Raw genomic sequence first — 13,360 nt, forward strand, 5'->3', positions numbered from 1 at the left:
CCGTGCCCCATTCCCCCTTCCCAGCAGGCCTCAGAGAAGCACACCACAGACAGAGCATAACATGGGTGCGGGTCACATTAACTGAAATTTGTACAGTGGGCTCCTGGTATCGTCAAAAATCAGAGATAAAAAATCAAGCTGCCGCCCCGCCCCACTCCCGTGTCAGGAGAGTTATTTATTTAAGACATTGTCATTTGGTGGGGGCCGTCTTCTGATCTTTGAACTCCCGCTGCCTGCTCTGCAACGTGCCTGTGACAAGGAGCAGCTTTGAGCCAGACTAGCTTCCCGGCCCGGACACGGGTTCCAGCTGTGGGGGACACATCGCCATTCCAGCTCGTTTTGCCCTGGCAAGATTTACACTTGCTTACATCCTGTGGCAGCCTCCCCCCGCCCACACAAGGAGAGCTTTAACTGGCACACTGTTACACAACTGATAGGAAGTTACACAAAAGTGTGCAAAGTGCTGCCTGGTGCTGTGACACGTCCAGCGGGTCCCCAAGCCCCCAAAGTGACAATTATTTCCGTTCCCTCCCCCTTCTACCAACGTCCACATCAGAGTTGTCCCTCCAGTCCCCACATCTACCCTGCACCCTCATGGGTGCCTCTGCTCCTCCTGTACTAGGGGCTCTGCACCCCACATCCCACTTCTGGGGAGGCAACTCCTGCTGGAGTCCTCTTCTCCCCATTCCAAGGTAAGGAGTTGCCGGGGTGGGGGAGGGGAGGAAAAGGGGACAGACTGACCCATTTGTCACAGGAGGGGGAGAAGATGAATGCATTGTTCACAAAGAAAAAATCGTTAAGCATCTAAAAAGCACCCTCTAACGTTATCGTTATTTGTATTATAGTTGTGCTTGGAGACCACAAACCATCAGGACCCCCTTGAATACATAGTTAGACAGCTTCTGCCCTAAAGGGCTAGTATCTAATTAAACAAGAGGATGGAGAGGAAGTGAATTTCGCAAGGTGATAAAGCAGATCAGTGTCAGAGACAGGAATAAAACCCAGCTTTCCTAACTGCCAGGCTTCTGTTTTATACACTGGACCACACTGCCCCGTTAGCAAGGAGGGGGCTCGAAATCTTTCCATGGCATTTGCCGCATATATTAATATGGTCGGATGTGAAAGCCAAATATGTCGAGAGAGGGGTCGAAGGAGAGTACATTAGCAGCATTCCTAATGGGAATTTAAATGGAGACCCACTTTCCCACTGGTTTGCGTCAGCAGTATGATAAATAAGATCAGAAATGCACAGGGTGGGAGTGAATGAAGGAGACCGAGCCATGTTTTAAATCACTTGCATCTCACTGTTTTATATTCCTCTTGCATTGTGAAGTAGCAAACAGCACAGATGGTTATGGATCTGTAGTAGCCATTAAAACATGTGCTGTGAAGTTGTTCCACAGGAAAGTTGTACAAGGGAATGAGTCGACAATACATTGGAAGGAAACGGATGTTCTTCAAAGGAGTATCTGTTCTGCAAAGCGTCTCTATATACAGCACTGTTGGGTCCCACCGTAGTTCTGGATCTATCACTCAAACGTAGTCAACAGGTAATAAGATATTCCAGCCCAACTGCCAGCTGTGCAAATTCTCCCTGGGACTAGAGAGCCAAGTTTTTACTTCTTGTGCCTCTGCCTTAGTGACAGAGATGCAACAGGCCAGTTCAGACACCCCATTTACAGGGCATGTTCTAGCACTGTGATTGCCTGAGCTTAACGAGGCGTTTGTCCAGACTAGAGATTTTGCTTCTGCCTTAAAACAAGTTAATTGGCTGCCAGCATGAGTTAACTAACACCGGGATTGTAAATGCCAGTCTAGATCCTCCCTACATTTGTTCTAGGACGTTTGTGGGGTAACTAGGACTCAGCCTACCGTTGTCTGAATAAGTAGAGCGGCCAACAGGCTGCACAAAACCCAGAGCCATGAGCCACCGTAGGACTCTAAAAGGAAAACACCTTTGAGCTGCTCAGCCCCATGAGACCCGACTCATAATTTTAACTCCCAACCCCATGTTAAGTCTCACTGTAACTCCAGCCCATGTATACCTGGCACAATTGGCTACTGAACATCGAGATCACGGGAGCTGAATTGTGACACTGGCGCAGTTGTTTAGGGAAGCTGGGCAGTGCAGTGGGTTAGTGAACCAACCTTTCGTCTTTAGAGACCTACAAAGATCAAATCCTGGCATGGATCCTGGAGGAAAAGAAAGTCGGGGGGCTTCATCCTTCTCTCCACTCTTGCCCAGTCTTTTCCAGTGGGGCTCGGGAGTTGGGTTGCAGGAGGAGCTGATAGGTCAGGATAGAGGTGCACCTGTACAGCACTTACCCATAATAGTTGATTCCAGGTGAGTTCTTCTAGCCCAACACTAAATTCACCCACAAACTGACAATTCAAGGTATATATGAGAGATTATTCCCCCATCATTTCAAACCCCAAACTCCATCTTTCCCTGTCTCTAATTCAGAGTCCATCATCCTCCTGCATTGGCATCTCATACATCTGCGGGTCATTGACTGCGATGCTAACTCATTCTCCCTTGCCAATGCTCCGCTCAGTTAACAGAAGAACGGTCATACTGGGTCAGACTAATGGTCCATCTATCCCAGTGTCCTGTCTTCCGACAGTGGCTAATGCCAAGTGCTTCAGAGGGAATGAACAGAACAGGTCACCATCAAGTGATCCATCCCATCAGCCATTCCCGGCTTCTGGCAAACAGTGATCCCTGTCCATCCATTTGCAATCAGTCGTCACCTTTCACAACCCCTTAGCTAGGCAGAGATGGTGCCACTAGCAGCGTCTGCAGCAGGAAGATTTAAATCTTGGTGGGTGCTGAATGAGGGGCGGGGGCGAGTGTTGAGTTATCAAACAGGTCAGTGGAATTAGGAGAAACGCGCTGAGCTTGTTTGGAGTGGCTCAGGAGTGAGCCCTTCCTATGTGAGCAAAGCACCTTCAGGAAGAATGTGAGCTATGTGGAGAAGCAGAAGAGCAGAACTTGCAGCATAGTTTTCACCAGAAGTCACAGGCAGCCGTCGCAGCAAGTGGCTGCTGTAGAAGAGAAAGACAAACCCAATAAATAAGGGTCTAGGACAGGGAAGGAGGCAAGGAGCCAGGGCCACCACAATGCACAGCGCTGTCAGTGGATGGTGCTCTGCAATAGCCTGAAGAAGGTGGCTTTTACCCAAAAGCATGGTTAAATCCGAACAAACTCTGATGGGTGATGCAATACAGAGCCTGAGTGGGGCACGTAGAAGTAGGACTGCCAAGTTTGGTTGGATGTATTCCTGGAGCTTTCATCAGATGATAGTCTTTAATTAAAGATTAATTTTTAATTCCCAGAAACTCCAGGACAATCCTGGGGGGTGGGAGGGGCGGCCACATTAGGTACATGTGAGTTGCACTAAGAACAGAGGAACACAGAACTCATGTTTACACAGCAGGCTTTGGGAAGGCCAGCAAATTCTTATCTGTTTCATTGACCCCTGAGAGAGAGATAACAAATAGGAAAGCGATCTAAAAAAATTAACCCTCAGGCCTACATATATGTTCTTGTAATATTGGTAGCATTGAGTGTTGGCTGTGTAGTAACTGCCTGGATAGATAGCCAGAGTCGACAGAGAAGGATTGATGCATGATTTGAAATCTACACCGAGTGCTTTCAAAAGGATTAACTAAAAGAACAGGAAAACCCATCCTATATTAAGGAGAAAGATCACAAGTTGCATCATGGTGTGTTTGTAGTAGATAAGGAGAAAGAACTGCAGGGGAAAAAAGGTCACACATACAGCAGTGTTCACTTTCAATCAAATATAAAATGGACATCAATATTTCAGACAGAAATAGAGACAAAGCTTCAGCTAGTGTAAATATAAACAGAGGTCAGTGGAGCTATGCTAATCGACACCAGTTGGAGACTTGCTCCAAAGAGAATATAAACAAGAAATCTAGTGCTGCTTGTGAGGCCATGCTCCATGCTACAGTAACCAAAGCCTGGAACCTGCAAAGTTGTGCACATGCATTATTTTTATCACTGGGAGTAGAGAGATCAGCTGGATTCCTGGGGTGACTGAAGATAAGGATGTACAGGATCAGGGCCTCCCTGTTTGTTCTTGCTAATCTGACTGGAGATATTTGGGGTTATAGTTCAAGGAGTGGGAAAAGCGGCTTAGTTATTTTTTAGAGTTATATTTCCATCGAAGCCAAGTGATTAAAATACCAACAACTGGTATCGAGTCCCACATTTTAGAACAGCCAGCACCTTGGCCTGGAGCAAGTCTTTCCTCCATGGTTAGTGGCACTTAGGAGAAACCATCTTTAAATTCGGTCCTGTGTGAGATCTTCACATTGATGTAATGGCTGTCGACAGAAACACCACAATCATGACAGTTGCATATGGGCAATGAGCAAGGTTAGGGTATTTGAGCCACTATATTGTCATCACTAATGGCCTGGCAATCACTGGTGTCTTGACAGCCTGAAAACCGCACTGCCACAGACAGAAATACACAGAGGAAACATTTTATGGGCAACGCTGCTGCTCTGCTTTTCACTATTAAAAAGCTTGACAGTTGAGAGTCAGGGCTCCAGCTGCTGCCCTTTGGAGACTGGCGTGTGAGAAAAGTGGCATAAAATAGGACAGAAGAGAGCTCCGTGGATTCCCCACTCAGCCCGGCTTCCACTCATTACTCAGTGCCAGGAGCCAGCGGAGCAAGGCTGAGTCCAAGAAATGCAGACAGAACTTGCAGCCTCGGGGGATGGAACGTGAGGGCTTTTAAGACAGCTTTGCACCCTTCTGGTTCTGGGCTGTTCTGAGGGCTGGAGAGAGACCCATGGCAGAGATGAGACAGCCCTATCTCAGTCAGAGTGGCTGCTCTCTGGAGAGCGGCACCGCCCACAATCTACACAGATGTGGAGACGGATGCTCTGCCCCCCACATGCCCTTTGCACTCACCTGTACACCAAGATTTAGGAGGAGGGCCTTGGAAGACAGCCTTACGGCTATTTGCACAGAGTCTGCACCCAGGCAATCCTCTCCCAGCTTTAAACAGGGATTTAGGACCTCTTTATTCTGCTCTGGCCTTTATACATAGCATAACAGGGCTGGTGTGGGGGAGAGAATCCCCCCCAAGAGAGAGAGAGAGAGAGAGACTAAAACGTTCAGGACTCCAAATCCATTGAGTTCTGCTGTCTATACTATGGCAAAATCTAAATACTAATTCTGAACAGGTCAAATTAATTTTCTTGAATATTTCTGTTGCCCTCTTCCCACTAAGAAACACTTGAAAGAAATTGGCCCCATTTGTTAGAAAGATTACCTGGTCAAAGTTTTCATGCATTTTTTTTCCCCTGTGAAAAAGGGTTTTTAAATTTCTTTTCTGCCCCAGAACATTTATTAGTGGAAAATACTGAAATATCTCTGGGGGAAAAAAAACCCCAAAACCGACTTTTTTTTTGTTCTTGTTTAAGTTATTGGCTTTTTCTTCTTTCTTATCCTTTTTCAGTGGCAAAAATGGAGAAAGCAGATAAACATGGGGGAAAAGAAGTGAAAAAACCCCTAAAAACCTTTAAAATGTTCAGGCATTGGTTGCAAAAAATGAGAATGAAAAAAGTAGAAATAAAAAAACTGAACAATCACAGAACCAGAAAACTTTATGGTTTTCTTTAAAAATGAGGGGAAAAAATGTTAAATTGATGGTGAAATAGAAATAGCATTTTTTGCCAACTCCATGCAAAACAAAAAGTATTGGGCCTGAATATCCATTGCTCTATAACTCTTTTATGCTGCTCCGATAGCATAAAAGGGACCATCTGTATTTGTACACTACCTAGCACAATGGGACCTCACTCTCAGTTGGTCTTTAGGCACTACCCTAATAAACAATAATTAAAGGCTCCACACAGAAAGTGGCTCTAGTCACCATTGTATACCTCTGATGTAGGAAGATTGATATTCTGATGAGCAGAGCTGGTCCCTCCTTGAAGGCATGCCCCTTTAAGGCATGTGTTGGGAAGTGAGGGGAGAAGAGGCATTCCTGGCATACCCCTGCATTCTAGCTATTCTTAACGGCCAGAACAGACCTTTGTGCACATGAGAAGCTGAATGCAGATTACAGCAGCCCTGGAGCTACTCTATTTTCCACCAGAGGCAGGTAGGCCCAAATTACAAGTGGTATGAAGGCACTTTCACTCCCCCCTTTCCCCCACTGAAAAAGGATGAGAAAAGAAAAAGCCATTAACTCAAAACCAAAAATAAAAAAAAGTCAGTTTTGGTTTTTCAGTTCTCAGGTGTTTTTGCAGAAAAAAATACCATCCCCTCCCATGTTCTGCATCCAGTAGAGCTGGTTATTGCCAGCTCTGATTCTATTTATTGTTTCTGATCAAGCCTCAGCTCCTGGAGGCAAGTGATCAGATGAGAATTGCAGCTTTCATGAAAAGTAAAAAGCAAGCTCCCAGCCTTCACCATTGTGGAGAAAAGCCTGGAAGTGACACTCCTAAAGGCTCAGACACCGGCAGGGAAATAAAAAGAACATTACGTTTGCTAAATCTCATGGTTTTGGTGGCCCTGCCTCATGTCTGATGACTGAGAGGTTGTGGCACCGCAATTCCATGTTTGTTTGCTGTGCAGAATGGAGCATGCTTATCCCAAAGATTATCTGCGATGGGAATGATAGTCACTATTGCTAGCAGTGGTGGTGGGAAATTTTCAGGCAGAAACTGTCATGTAGACAAGGCCTCTTATTCTTCAGAATACCCCCCTTGCTGAATGTGTTGTTTTAACCCATGCTCCTACCCTGTAAGCAGCGCCTCTTATCTAGAAGTTTGACACAACAGTTCTTAAATCTTGGGAGGTTGTTTTGGTTTGGTTTCATTCTCCGTTCATCCATTCTGCAGCTGGAAGCTCAGCTGTGAGCCCCAGCCATCTGAGAGGTCATTTGCAGAGGAATCCACTGCAGATGGGGCTCATCGAATGGAGTCAGCTAAGCCTTCCATCAGGCTGACAAGCTTTATGCTGGCTGAGACGGCAGAGTGCAGATTAGCTGGGTTTGAAGCAAACATTTTAAAGAAAACACCACAGTGATCGATTAGCCCTACAGTTGCAGAGGGGAAGATAAGATCTCCCTTTTCTAGATGAGAAAATAAACGTGCAGGGTAGCACATGGGGTGAACATAGAAATCACAGCCATCGTACTTTTGTAGAGACAGACTTTTCTACTAAATCTGTTTCTCTCAGCGAGCAGGTTCCTGGAAACCCCAGTTGGTGGAGCCCACCTTAGTAAATCCAGCAGGGTCCCTCCACCAGGCATCTTTAGTGCTGTTCTGCTCCAGGTACGTCACTACATAGCAGCAGTTATGGGGAACTCCCCTCCTGCTTTCTGGCTCAGCCTTTATACTGCTTACTTTCTTCTCACAGCTACCCAGCTGGTGACCCAATTACCTCAGAAGCAAGTGATGCCTTCTACCCTTCCAAACCCATGCGACCTCAGTCCTTCCTTTTCTAACTGCACCCACTTAATATGACCTTGTTCCCACCCCACCATAGCAGGCTGGCTGAAGCGGCCTTCTTTTCTTCCTGTCTCACCCTCGTGGGCCTTACCGCGGGAGGGATCTCATCCTAGCCCCCCCCCACTCTGTAGGATGAGCTGCTTTCTTTGGAAAAGGGAGCTGCTATACACACTCTGGTCCATTTTACTGCTGCCTTCAGCAGCTGCAGTTGGCATCCCCTAATTCAGACCTTCAGTGCCATGAAGTAGGTGATAAAGATTCCCAGGCTGGTGTAAAGCATAGGAAAATATGGCAGGGTTGGCAAAGGGGGTGTGATGGAGGTCAGAGAGGGTGGGCTTCAGGCTGTGTTCTCTTTTTCCACTTGCATTCCACAGCAGGAGAGCTTCTTTGTAATGACCAAGTCAAACACTTGGATGGGTGGATCTATTTATGGGAGATTCTCTATATCCTAGTAAGAAGGAGAGGATGGAAGATCCTAAAATATGGGTAGGATCGGATGAGAAACAGTCAAATGAAAGAGAGTCCCATTCAATTACATCCCATAATAGCAGAGAGCTAAAAAGTGACAATTTTTTTAAGTGCTTACATACAAATGCTAGAAGTCGAAATGCTAAGATTGGTGAACTTAAGTGCCTTGTACTAATGAGGATATTTATATAATAGGCAACACAGAAACGTGGTGGAATGAGAATAAATCAATAGGACACAGTAATACCAGGGTATAAAATATATCAGGACAGAATAGGTCGTACTGGTAGGGGGAGTGGCTCTATATACGAGAGAGTCAAATGAAATAAAAATCTTAAACGAACACAACTGTACCATAGAATCGCTATGGATAGTAATTCCGTGCTTGAATAAGAAGAATATAGCAGTAGGGATACACTACTGACCTGGCCAGGATGGTGATGGTGACTATGAAATACTCAGGAAGATTAGAGAGGCTATAAAAATAAAAAAACCTCACTAATAATGTGGGATTTCAACTACCTCCCTATTGACTGGGTACATGTCACCTCAGGATGGGAGGCAGAGACAAAAGTTTTTTTTGATACCTTAAATGACTGGAGCTTGGAGCAGCTAGTCCTGGAACCCACAAGAGGAGAGGCAATTCTTGATTTAATCCTAAGTGGCACAGGATCTGGTCCAAAAGGTGAATCTAGCTGAACCCTGGCAATAGAGACCATAACATAATAAAACTTAATATCCCTGTGGTGTGGGGAGAGGAGGGATGGGACTCCCTCATTCCACCCCTGCTCTGGGGGCGGCGGGGAACTGGAGTGGGGGAGAGTAGGAAACAGGCCCACAGACACCCCCCTCCCCTGTGGGGCACTGCTACCACTGATGGTGGGGTGGCACAAATGTAAGTATGAGGGGACTGCTAAGTGGAGGGGTGGGGGTGGGACGTGACAGACTCTGCTCCCATGGCCCTGCCTTTGGCTGCCTGGCTCCTGCGCAGCTGGGATCCCCGCGGCTCCCTCTCACCACCCAGCACGGGAGCGGAGAGGATGGGAGACAGATGACAGCGGGGGACGGCTCCTCTAAGGAGGGTCCAGCCAGTGCCCCTCCCAGGCTTGCGCCCGGGAGCATGTCCCACCCCGCCTCGGTACACCACAGAACCATGCTCTGAAATGTCCCTAGCCTCCGTTTGCCAGGGTCTGGGGGTGGGCAAGGGGGGGATAGATCACTTGATGATCACCTGTTCAGTTCATTCCCTCTGAAGCACCTGGCATTGGCCACTATCAGAAGCCAGGATACTGGGGTAGATGGACCATCAGTCTGAGCCAGTGTGGCCCTTCTTATGTTCTTAAACACCCTGGGCATAGTCTTCATTTGCTCTGCATATTGAGCTCACACCAAAGTCAAAGAAGGATAAAACGTGTAGATCATGGAGGTTTATTCTCCCTTCCCACTCTTATCTTTGCCTGTATCAGGGACAACAGACTTCTCAGTATATTTGGGAGGGCTGCTCTTTTAACATACATCAGTGAGTTTCTCCTACCTTATGTTTCTATTTAAAAAAAAAAAATGCTCTGTCACTTCTCCCAAAGTCTGTCAGCACGGTACCAGGCAGGGCCATCCCTAGGGGGGTGCGGGGCCTGGGGCAAATGAAACAGTGTGGGCCTCAGTCCCCGTTCACCACCACTCCCCTCCTGTCTGCTGCAGTGTCCCGTGGAGGGGAGGATCTGCAGGGCCGTTTCCCACTCTCCCTCCCCCATCGGTGGCAGTAGCGACAGCAGGGGGCTCTCCTCCGAGGGTCGGGCCAGCAGATGGGGCACCCCCAAAGTGTGGGGCTTGGATCTGTCACCCCTATTCACCATACCCTAGGGACAGCTCTGGTACCAGGTCACCTCCTGAAGTATCAAGAATTCTTATTTGCCTGTATCCCAAGTTACAGTCCAGCCACAGTTCATCCTTTCTTTTACTTACTTTTCCTAAATGCTTACCCAACTGCTCTAAGTGAATCCAACCTCCACCAGTGCCTGCAAGGAAACTCTGGAATTCCTACACAGAACTGGTCAAAAACTGGATACAGTTTTTCTGAACATATTTAGATTTTTCCTTTCCATTTTTAATAAAAAGTTTCCCAAAGTTTTTGGTGAAAGTGTGTCCTTTTTCCATTAACATCCCCCTCTGAAATTCAACATTTCTTAGCCAGTTTTATTCATATGCCCCAGCCAAATGACTACAGTGCCTGAAGAGAATCTATGAACAGCACAGACTGGGAGAAAACTTACATTGCTTTATCTCCTCCCCTTTTCCCCCCCAAAATCAGATGTGTAGATTTTTTTTATTTTTGGTAAGCAAAGGAGATTGTGAGAGTTGTGGATACAATTATATGACTGCTATTGAACTCCACAATGCAAATCCACCACCACCACAAGTTCATCACACATTCAACAGACTTTATAAAACGAGACTTAGGCAATTCAAGAACTTCACCCATACGGTCTTTTCAGGAGAAAGGATGGCCTTGTAGGTCAGACAATGAATTGGGGCTCGACAGATCTGGGCTCATTTTCTAGCTCTATTCAGACACAAGGTGCAGGTAGAAGACCAAGGTAACTGGGAGATTCTGCTCTAGCTGGAGGAATGGTTTATGCTGAGGTACCATCTGCTGCAGCTCAGCTATTTTTGACCACTATCAAAAGGCTGCGCAAACATTCACTATTGTCTTGAGGCAATAAAAGACACGTTCTTTCCTAGCCTTGCTAATGACAGGTTACAGCTCCTGGTTTCCTCTCCTAGATTAGTCATTCTTCTCAAATTTCCTCCCTTTGTTTCGGGATTTCCCCCATTTCCTGCTTCAGGCTTCATTTGCTTTACACATACAATCTAAATATTGGGAAACATTAGCACTGACAAATCGAACCAGTCATTTAATTCACTATTTTTATCCGTATCGCCATTGAATTTCTCGAACAAGCTTTTCACACTTAACATCTGAAGGCCAATAAGATCTTTCATTTTATAAAGAAATCCTTTGATACATTTAGGCCAAGTGAAGACAACTTCACCACGTCCAAGTTATCTGTGTTACAGTCTAACAGAGGCCCTGGACTCAAAGAGAAGTGTTCAAAATGGAGATGGCTGACTCAGGTGTATTAAAAACAGTGACTGTGATTAACTATTGGAACAACTTACCCCAGGCCATGGTGGATTCTCCACCGCTTGAAGACTTTCAATCAAGACTGGATGTTTTCTAAAATATTTGTGCTGTAGTTCAAAGAGATGGTATGGGCTTGATGCGGAAGTGAGGTTCTTTGGCCTGTTTTTCAAAATAATCAAAATTAGGGCTGGAAGGGACTTTACGAAGCCATCTAGTCTATCTCCCTTCATGGAGGCAGGACTAAGTACACCTAGACCATCCCTCCCAGATATTCTTCAAAACCTCCAGTCACAGGGATTCCACAACCTCCCTAGGTAACCTGTTCTAGAGTTTAAGTATCTGTACAGTTAGAAAGCTTTTCCTAATATTTTACCTGAATCTACCTTGCTGCAAATTAAATGTAGGATATCAGATTAGATTATCAGGAGGGTCTCTTTTGGCCTTAAAATCTATTAGCTGTCCTACTGTCTTTTCTGAGCCAAGATCACCATTCCCATTGTCCTGTGCTTTGATTTTGTGATATGCAGAATGTCCCTTTGGGAATTGATTGAGACATCCAAGCTCACTTGAAGAGGAACTGAAGTTACCAGAGGTGTAGGACTAATCACTGCACAGTGTAGCCCCCCTCCTGCACATCATAGTAAACACGACAACATATGGAATGCGGTCATCAAGAATATGGCAGACATCAGGAGGCGGCAGTGAGGAAAGGTGTGCTTATAATTTTTGCTCAAATCTGTACCAGCCGACATGGGTTGGAAGTGACTTAGGAACACAGATGCAATGGGACTAAGTTGCTCTGATGTTTTGAAAAATCCCAACCCTAATTGCCAGATGTCTGTACAATTTTCATGAGCAAACGGCTTTAACAAGGAAATAAAATTTCAGCCGGAAACCAGCTTCTCCTCCTAGTACACACCTCAGAAGCCGTGATCATCCAGCATTCTACGTATGACAGAACCCCAGGGTAGATGCAAGGGACCTGAAGGTTGAGCTTTCTTTCCCAAGGCTCTGAAATCCCTCCCCAAGGAGAGCAGACCATTGCCTGCTTCAGGTTAGACTGCAAGACACAGCTTTTCCTAAAGGAAGATTCGCAAAAGAACAGCAGAAAAAAAATTCATTGATGTGTTCAAGAGTAGAAGCCTGTGATTAAAGCCAAGAGGCATCTGAAGGTTTGACTCTTCTTCAGGTCACTTCTCACTGCTTCCTCTGAGGAACAGCTTACCAATGTGCAGAATAGAAATGCTATTGTGATAGGTGCATTAGGAATGCTGATAGGCACCATAATTAAACCCTGGATGGCAATAATCTTACCAGCCACTGCCCTGCCATTGAACAGGGTTAGTGGAAGAGAGAGTTCCCTGTCAGTGCCTTGATCTTCTCTGATGAGACCCCAGATGAGACTAGTGGTGTAGATAACTGCAGGCTTGCATCTGAAGAGCGTTAGGATTACTTCCCCGTGCCCATTGCCACAAGAATCACAGATCACCCAGAAATAATCCCCCTCCTCCGGCCTTCTACCCTCCCAGGTCACGGAAACGCCACTCAGTCCTGCCAGTCACCAGGTGGCAGCTTTAGAAAGAGCAGAGACTTTGATTCACAGCCTGGTTAGCAGAACTGCGGATCCCCTGCAGTTCCAACCTCTGAAATCACACTGCTAGAACTGGGCTTCTCTGGGGGTCCTTAGAAGAGTTGCAAAATGCCTCTTGTGCTCAGATTTACATTCTTTGCTAGCCCCCGTTTAGGGCTTGAGCCAAAGTCCATTGACATAGTGGAAAAGACTGAGAGGGCAAGAGCTCAAACCCCATGTGATCGAATAGGTATAGCGCATACACCGCCATGGCTACACGTTGTGGGACACTCAGGGAGGCTTTGGCCATTGTGCTGTTAGTGGCTGTGATGGGTTTGGGATTTTTTTAGTGGAGGCCAAATTGAGGCCCCAGTGAAGTCATAGGAAATGCAGCTATTGAGGTAACAGCACCAGGAGTTGAGCCTGCAAAGGTAGGAGTTGGATTCTACACTTTTGAGGTTGGGGAAGTGGCGGACCAAAACCCATTGCAGCCGGCCACAGAAGCCACTCGTCTCCAGGCTCAGCCAAACCGGAACAATTAGAGATAAACAAGCATCTGATTTAGTAATTCCTGCGTGTCTGAAAGATTAGGCCTCTTGTTACTATTCAGTCTTCTCAAATGTTAGAAAGCTGAGCCCCCCCGCCCCACACACACTTCAACCCTGCATGTGTTGTTAGAA

At 46.3% G+C, this 13,360-nt stretch overlaps 1 long non-coding RNA gene across 1 annotated transcript in view; it reads right to left on the reverse strand.

Moving 5' to 3' along the window:
• Window positions 1-4,184: 4,184 nt before the first annotated feature.
• The window catches only part of LOC137154062 (uncharacterized), a 33,153-nt gene continuing 23,977 nt past the window's right edge, over window positions 4,185-13,360 (reverse strand). The window contains exons 2-3 of the long non-coding RNA XR_010920054.1: window positions 11,146-11,269; window positions 4,185-4,353 (exon numbers count right to left, since the gene is read on the reverse strand). This is a non-coding gene — a long non-coding RNA (uncharacterized lncRNA). The remainder of the gene's footprint in view (window positions 4,354-11,145; window positions 11,270-13,360) is intronic.

This window comes from Emydura macquarii, unplaced genomic scaffold (assembly GCF_026122565.2).
Source record: "Emydura macquarii macquarii isolate MOO-44397 ecotype Brisbane River unplaced genomic scaffold, CSIRO-AGI_Emac_v2 contig_1253, whole genome shotgun sequence".
NCBI lineage: Eukaryota > Metazoa > Chordata > Testudines > Chelidae > Emydura > Emydura macquarii.